We start from the raw sequence: 8,934 nt of genomic DNA, 5'->3' as shown, positions 1-8,934 counted from the left end.
TTGAATTATAATAATTAATTTGAGTTGATCTAATAATTATATTACCAGTTCATTTAAAATAATAAGTATTTGAATTTAAATTTTATCTTTTACATATATCAATTTATTGATCAGTGATATTGACTTTTAAATAGAGTTCGATAAATTAATCATTCAACTATTGGATTAGAGAATATGTACCAAGGAAAAGAAAACGATTGAGCTATTGGTAAAGGTAAGATAGAGGATTAAAATGAACAACACCTTCACATACACACTCTCATCCTTGTCGGGAAGTTCCCAATTAGAGAATAATAAAAAAAAATATAATGAAAATAAAAATTAAAAAATTTAAATGAATAATGAAACTAAAGATGATGTAAGATATTAAATCTAAAATTAAAATAAAAAATTTTTAACAATTAAAATTATGCAAAAAAAAATTTTTTTAATTTAAATTTTTATATCTGCTTCAAATTAAATAAAATTGAAAAAATAACAAATAAATAAATATTTATAAATTTTTTATCTTGATTATTACCTATCATAATAACGTAATGTTTTTAATATTATACTTAAATTAATTCAAATTTTATTATTCTATACGTTAAAAAAATTAAATAATTCATAAATTTTTTATTTTTATTTTTATTTATTAATAATTTATTATTTATAATTTTTTTATCTCAAATGTATGATTTAAAAAACATAAAAATTAATTTTTATGATATACAATGTTCTGAAAACTGAATCAAATTAGCCAGTTTAATGAGATTAATTGGTAATATGGTATCTATACAATATAAAATTAATCTAATAATATCACGCAATAATACTTATGATTGGTTACGCGGGACGGTCTTGCGGATTTAGACTCGTTTGCCACCCCCTATTCACATACCATTTCTTGGTTTGGATGATTTTGGTAATATTTGCATGCATTTGGTTTATTTAAATATTTTACCCAAAATATACTAGAAAATATATAATAGATAAGATAATTAAATTATTATATATGAGAATTTATTTTTATATGATCGTACAAGTTTTATTATTAATTAGAATTATTTTGAAATTCATTTAATAAAGATTAATTTGAGCTAGCTCTTGAATTAATTAGGATTGTCAAAATGAGCTAAATTTGTCGGACTAGCTTGTTTACTTGACTTAAATAGATGGATATTTAACTCTAAAATCAAACTCGTAAAAATGCAAGTTTAAACCACTTAGTCATAGTTATCAGAATTGGACCGGCCGGCGAGTTCGACCAGAAAACCAATAAACCGATGTCTTATCCGATTTGTTTCATTATTAAGACTAGACCTGCAATTGACTCGGCCAATAGCAGTCAAATAGTTAAAAACCAGATGATTTTGTCATGAACCGGACTCAATTTAGGCAGTTGATGACCCGCACTTCCTCCTTGATCCGCGTGCTCCGCACGTAGACTGGTGGAGTGTGGATCGCTGTAGGAGCATCTATTTGAATCCCCTTCAAAAGTGGCATCTCTAAGGTTTGATCCTTGAACTTAAGAGTGAGTAAAAGATGGATATTTGACTCTAAAATTAAACTCGTAAAAAATGCAAGTCTAAACTACTTTGCCATAGTTATCAGAACTGAATCGGATCGAACCGATCGGTTCGACTGAAAAAACAGTAAATTGATGTCTTATCCGGTTCGGTTCATTATTAAGATCGGACTTGCAATTAACTCAATCAATGACGGTCAAAAGTTGAACTCGGACAGTTTTGTTGCGAACCGGATTCGGTTTAGGCAGTTGAGCCGCACTTCTTCCTTGATCCGCACGCTTCGCACGTAGACTAGTGGGGTTTGGATCACTGTAAAAGCATCTATTTGAATCCCCTTCAAAAAGTGATTTTTTAAGGTTCAATCCTTGAACCTGACAGTGACTAAAAACTTCCATCTCATTGTGATAAATGAATCTTGAATAGATATAATGCTTATAATTATATATACCATGTTATTTTATATGTGCCACTAGTAGATTTTTTTTATTATATTTGCTCAATATTTTATGTATTATATAAAAGTATGGATTATATCATAATTTACATGTAATTTAATTAAATCAAATTTAAATAATATAAAATGTTATTATCATTTAAGTTTTACCTTTAATATTTAAATTTTGATTTTATTATAATTTTATATATTTATTAAATTATTACTGGAATAAACTGTTTGACCAATAACCTATCAATTAGGGGTGTTCAAAATCAATCCAAACGAAACAAACTGATCAACTAAACCGAAAAAATAAAAAACCGAACAAATAAAAAAAACTAAACAAATCACGTTTTGCTGTTTTTTACGGTTTGGTTTGATTTTCGATTTTGACACAAAAATTTTAACCAAACCGAACCAATCACTTAAAAATCTCCTAAAAGGCTAACACCGAAAATAAATTTTTTCCGGTGAAATAAACACTTGAGAGAATAAAGTGTGATCTTTCACTTTTAATTTTTTAAGTGGTACCAAAATTAAATAAAAAAAGAAAAAAAATAAAGGATTAAATTATACACTGAACAACATTCATTTTTTTTTTTACTGGAGAGGATCCACTCCCGCCACACCCAGAGACCCAAACACTAAATAACCTAAACCTAGCAAGTAGCAGCGCCACGCTTAGTCTCTCATAGTCTCTCTCTAACAAAGGGACATCAATCCCCAATCCCCAATACACAGCCGTCGAGCCCCTTCCTCCCAGCAGCGTTTTCCTTCACCGTCGCCAACTCGCCGAACAGAGCCTCGCGGACAGCACCTCGGCGCGGTCCTCTCTCCCTCCCTCCCTCCCTCCTTTCGCAGTTCACAGTTGCCGTTTCCCTCCCTCGCGTCGCAACTTCTCCCTTTCCCTCCCTCGCTCTCGCAGCCTCTCCCTTCCTGTTGTGCTGGTGCTGCTGTTTTAATTTGTAAAATAGAAGATTCGCCTTGAGCAGGAGAATGAAGGCGTTCCTAGCACTGCAATTCGCGAGATTTCTCTCCTCAAGGAAATGTAGCACATGAATATTGTTAGGTATTCTTTTCTTCATCCTAATCTCACTTTTTCTTGCTATTATTATTTGAATGCTTGTATCTCTGATGAATGCTGCTTTTTAGTAATTTGTGTTTGTAGTTTCAATTGGTGAAATTCATGTGAAGTAGAAAATTGGAGGGTTTTTGGTGTTCATTGTGTGTGGTGTTTTTGGTGAAATTGAGGTTTCTTTCGTTTGGTGTTTTTGGTGGAAAATTGAGGCTTCATTGTGTGGAAAATTACTATGGTGTGTGGTTTGTACTTTGTAAATTGTAAGGAAATCATATATATGTTGGGATGTCTATGTTTAGTAGTTCAATCATGGTTAATCACAGAACCTGAAATGATATTTCCTTCAATGTGAGAGATGGGGAAGTAAAGGCATAAACATAACATACCAAATATAAGATAAACATAAACATAACATCAACATAAGAAATTCAACACAAACACCAAATTTTCAAACCTTTCAGTTCCATTTTTCAGAATTCTCAAACATGGGATACATTGTTTTCTTAAACCTTCAACAAATTTTTTCCTTTATGATTGTTGCTTGCTTTTGTTGTTACAGCTTAATTTTTGTAACTGCCAGCTTCATTTCTGTTTAGGTCAATGCGACTCTTTGGTTTGAGTGGAGCAAGATCGAGACGCCTACGGATGAAGTTGTTGTGCCTTATGATAGTCTAGCTCCAACTCCTGAAGGTAAGTTTCCTTTTTGCGTTTTTCTTTTGTCTGATTACTTGATCTGAATCTAATGTAGCTAATCAATGTATTTGCTACCTGAACTGAAACTGGTGCATTGGCTATTTCTTTTTATACGGTGAAATGACATGCCGGTTCCATGATATATGACATGTCATATAGGTGTGTGACAGGTGAAAGGATGCACTTCAGCTTTGCTGCAATTTGCAAAGACAACAAACATCCCCGTTCTTTTGGTGAGCAAGCATATGTTCATCAAACTTACTTTTTGTTTTGTTCATTAGGGTTTTTATTTTTTTAATTTTGTTTTGAATTTCTGTTTCTATGATGCTAATTTTTTATGTTCTATTTGTGAGTTTGTTGTTATGATTCTGATTTTTTAATTTCTATTTTTATGATTCTATTTCCTTGATCATATGATGTTTCTGCACGGGTAAGAAAATAACAGGTCTATGTCCAGGGATCACAATTATAATGTGTTATCTTTCATTACAAGAAGAAAGATCACCCAATGCAGTGCAAGAGAAAGGTTTTAATTTTGATGATACTAGGATTATGAGAGGAGCATGGAGGAATGAGTCTAATCCTGATATCTGCAAGGTAAACCGTTTTGCTTGACTTTGAAGTAGTGGTAAAAATTTGGAATTTCCTATTTCATAACTCATGTTTGAATTTTGCTAGGTAGAAATGTTCTGACATAAATCCATCTACTTTCTTGTCTCATGTTATTTTGGAAACTATTGTTTGTGTTTTTCCTAGAAGAAGCTATACAAAGTTTGTCAACTGTGTCCATGTGTCATGAGAACATACAACTGAACTTGATCAGCTGGGTAACTTAGAATTCTGTTACTTATTTATTTAGGGGTTGGTCTTTCTTGTTGGTCTCATGATCTATAATTTCTGCTTTTATATAGTTTCAATAGGCACTCTATTTTGTCTTTAACCTTTACACACTGAAATTTCACTTTGCATGCTTTCCACGTTGAGGAGTTGGCCTTTACGTTTTCTTTTTGTCTTTGAAAAATAAATTTTTTTACAAGAGAATTTGTGATTCTTAGTTCTTCTCATCTTCTGAACAACTTGACTTATTTGGCTCAATGATACTGATGCAATAGTTTTGAATACTCTTACTATGGAGTATGGACACATGCCACAAAAAAAAAAGCATATTGCTTTCTTGACAAATTTTGTTATAAATTGAGAAAGTGGTCTATCCACTTAGATTTGATGATGAAAGCTCATATGCTAATCTATTGTGAGATCTTTATCTGCTGCAATTTTATGGTTGTTAGTAATCTTTAGGTTTATACTATGTAGTTGGTAATAAGAATAAAAATGTCAAGCCCCTTATTTTCGCATAGTAACCAAGTGTAATGTCTATATTGCCTAATTTTCAACTAGCGGGCATAATCTAGATCCTTCATCTTAAATACTAATATTTGCTCGAAGAGAAGATGCTTTTGTTCAACGATGTAGTGTTTTATATTCTATCTTCCTTTTTTCTGGTAAAATGCTTTACTTACAAGGAAAAACTGCTTACTTTCTTTGTGCTCGTGTGATGATTTGTTTAGTTACATAGGAGTTCTTCGGATGCCTTGCTATATATCAACAAATGCACAGATGCATAGAAATACGACTCTTCCTATTTTAAGGGTAAGCATTTTATATTTTGTTCTTGAAATTGCAATGTTGTTGCTTTTTTTTTCTACTCATTGGAAGTGATTTTTGTAACCTTTAAACTGCTATTTTTGGTAGAATATATTGATTGGTTAAGTAGTTTATAATCTTCTTAGGCTTATATTCTTTTCATTTTCTTGCTTATGCTTTCAGGTTTACTAAAATAGATGATTCTCCTCATATTTTATACATAATAATAAAAGGGAGGATGATGCACAAAACATGTCTACCTTGCCCAGCAGTATCTCAGCAAATCAACCAACGATGATTGCGAACATAGATACTAATGTAGATAACCTACAATTTTGAAGAAGCAAGTATGCAGTTTAATACATTTACCTTACTGTATCAACTGCCAAGTCTTAGGTGGTGTTTATATGTATTTTTCATTTTTTTAAAATTTTCAATGTACAATAAGAAATTGAGATGTATAATGGATAATGAATTTTATAAAAGTAGGATCACATTTGTACGGGTAAATTGAAACATCTATAAATAAGGGAATACTTACTTTTACATGATATTGTAATTGAGCCTTTAGTTTTGATGCTGATGAACTAATTATATTTGTATGTGTTATAATCTTTTAGTTCAATGACTAAAATGAACTAAAATAAAAAAATAATGAGGTTTATTTTAATATAGCGACAAAATAGGTATTCTAAACTCGTTGATGATAGTGACATATCAAAGACTCTATTGCGACTAAAACATTTGTGAGATACCTATCAATACTAATTTAAAAGGAATCTGCGATGACATTTTGCGATAGTATTGCAAGTAATTGGCTACATATTATTTTTTTGCAAGTTAGCGACTATTTCATAACTCTACATTATCATTTCGAATAGCTTTGGTTTAACGACAAAGTTCCTACAAATTTGATTAAGGATTTTCAAAGATTAGCTATGAATTTGCTACGAAATGTGACAGATTCGCGATTATATTAGCGGACAACTTGCGACGAGTTAGGTTAGGAAATATTTCTCGCTAATTAGCGTCAACTAATCATTCCATTTTATCTACAAAGTTAGCTTGCATTTAGCGATGAGTCTGCTATAGTAGAGTTTGTCGCTAATTAGCGACTACCGTTTAGTCCATTTCTTCTATGGAATTAGCTTTTACTTTAGTGATTGATTTGCAACTATCTAATCGGTAGCTAAAAAACTTTCCGATGAATTAGCGACTGTTGTATTTGCCTCACTGATCTGCGACTTATAATTAGCGAGGAAAGCATTAGTTGCTAGGCGGTAGCTAATCCGTCACAAAATATATTTTGCGTCAGATTAGCGATGATTTTACGACTCTTTTTGTGGAAGCTAATCGGCCATATTCTTGTAGTGCAACGAGATTCCAAACTGTCATTGTGAATGGTAGTGAGGTGGTTTTTCATTCAATTTTATCTATTTAAGTTCTTTCCCTGTTTAAAATTTTTACTCATTTTAACTACTCTAATGATGACTCTTAAGACACTGTTATATTAAGGATTTGTTTGAAAGTTATTTTTAAAAAATATTTTTTTAAATAATTTTTTTATAAAATAAAAGTAATTTTATGTTTGAATATTAAAAAAAATCTTTTTTAATTGAAAAAATATCTTTTTTTATCGATTTAATTACACTTAAACAAACACTAAGTCTAGAGGCCAATATTTTTATTAACCAGTAAAAAAATGAGTAATCACATACTATTATATATAATCTCACACTATTAATAATAATAATAATAACTAATTAATAACTATAAATTATAAAATTTATGTCAACAAGTTATAACTCAAATGACATAATTTTTTTATATTCATTTAAAAATTACACAAATTCAGTCTCCCTATTTTTTATAAAAAAAAAATAGGACAAAATCTACTCATCCTTAGTACTCTCTTTAAGGACAAATATACATTGGGTAAATTCAAGAGTCAATACACAATAACCGGCCCTTACTATAAATTGCAACCAACTAACTAAGATACCACCACCAAAATAAAGCTATGACGATGATGAGAACCACATGCCTTGTTATTATTATTATTCTCTTTTTCTTTTGCTTTGCTCCTCTCTACTCTGCCTTCAGCTGCCGAGAGTCAGCAATAGCATCACTAATTATAGGTAGTAGGAATCTTCCATTAACTGTGGACGTTAACAGCGCTACCGTGAGGTATATGGCGATTTCTGCTATCGAGGAGTACAACTCCAGTGTGGGTTATACCAGGAATCTGAGTCTAGTAAAGATCCTTGGTTGCAGAGAATTATGGCACGATAAAAAATCATACATGTACGATCTCGAGCTGCTGGCAAAAGATGAAGATAATAAGACTAAAAAGTACTTAGTTCGGGTGTATCAGACACGCATCAACAAGAATATATTACTTCATCAAAAGCTAATAGATTTTATACTTATGCGAAGTCTTTAATTAATGTATTTTCTTCTTCAACAATGCTATGAACCAACTTTATATAAGTTAAGAATCAGCCAACTGGTAAACCAGAGGCACCGGTGACTTTAATCGGATGTTGCTACTGATAGACACACGGATGTTTCTTTTTTTTGTAAATTGGATGGTTTTGGATATGATTTCTATGTTTCATGTGTTACACATTAATAAAACATAATTAATTATATGGAACCAACTAATGACTGATGAAAGCATCTGTTCCGTAATTCTCTCCTAACACTAGCGTATCTTCTCTCATGTTTTGAACGTGATTAACAATAATTTAAAAAACAAATTAAATTATAAATTAATAAAACTAATTATAATTAATTATGTTATTCTATTTTTTGCTGATTATTAGTTGGTTTTATATACTTTTCCTTCTTTATTTTGTACCCCGGAAGCTGGCGAATAGATTGGAGCTATGAACCTAATGATTAGCTATAATAATAGTACGTCTTTTAATTTATTAGTGTTTGAAGGTATATATTATTTGTGGTGTATGATTTTTTTTTCTCTTCCAAGTTCCAATATGTAGTTTATTATGTGTTCAAATGAATGTCTACTTTTGGAGATATATATCTGATTGAATTGTCTTTTCTGGAAAAAGAGAAAAAGAAAAGGTTACAAGATTTAATTTGTGTTCTCATTTTACATAATTTTTTTTATTTTAGATTTTTTTCACAAATGTAAGGTTAATTAATATCGTAAATATAATATGTCATATTCTAATTAATAGAAGATGAATTCATATCTTATAATATAAATGATATTTTTTATTAATTATATATAATAAAAAGTATTTTAAAAAATATTATGCATTAAACTTCTCTTATATTCGTTCCCATTATATAAAGTAGAAAATTAATGATATATTTAATTTACCAATCTAATTTAACAAAGAATTCAGAAATTTTTTGATATGGAAAAAAATAATCAGACATGTAAACTTATATTGCTATTACATTACACTTAATTCTAAAAAATAAAAAAAAAAGTAACAAATACAGATGATAGCATAAGTGCATAATGGTCAAGTGTCACCTAATAATAAAGTGCCGATTGCTATGTAAATCTAGTGATTTTGTTGGTTTATATAATTTACCATATC

The 8,934-nt window shown here is 30.3% G+C and overlaps 1 long non-coding RNA gene across 3 annotated transcripts; it reads left to right on the top strand.

Moving 5' to 3' along the window:
• The first annotated feature begins 2,569 nt into the window (after window positions 1–2,569).
• Window positions 2,570–5,879, top strand: LOC107482873 (uncharacterized). 3 transcript variants are annotated; one of them, XR_008008239.1, is made up of 6 exons: window positions 2,570–3,013; window positions 3,619–3,712; window positions 3,886–3,948; window positions 4,161–4,312; window positions 5,284–5,365; window positions 5,543–5,879. It is a non-coding gene; the product is annotated as an uncharacterized LOC107482873 (long non-coding RNA). The 3 variants fall into 3 exon arrangements; XR_008008238.1 differs by having other exon boundaries at window positions 3,875–3,948; window positions 4,173–4,312; XR_001590776.3 differs by having other exon boundaries at window positions 3,875–3,948.
• Window positions 5,880–8,934: the final 3,055 nt, after the last annotated feature.

This window comes from Arachis duranensis, chromosome 4 (assembly GCF_000817695.3).
Source record: "Arachis duranensis cultivar V14167 chromosome 4, aradu.V14167.gnm2.J7QH, whole genome shotgun sequence".
NCBI lineage: Eukaryota > Viridiplantae > Streptophyta > Magnoliopsida > Fabales > Fabaceae > Arachis > Arachis duranensis.
The sequence above is the reverse complement of the archived record's forward strand: the minus strand, read 5'-3'. Positions and strand labels throughout refer to the sequence as shown.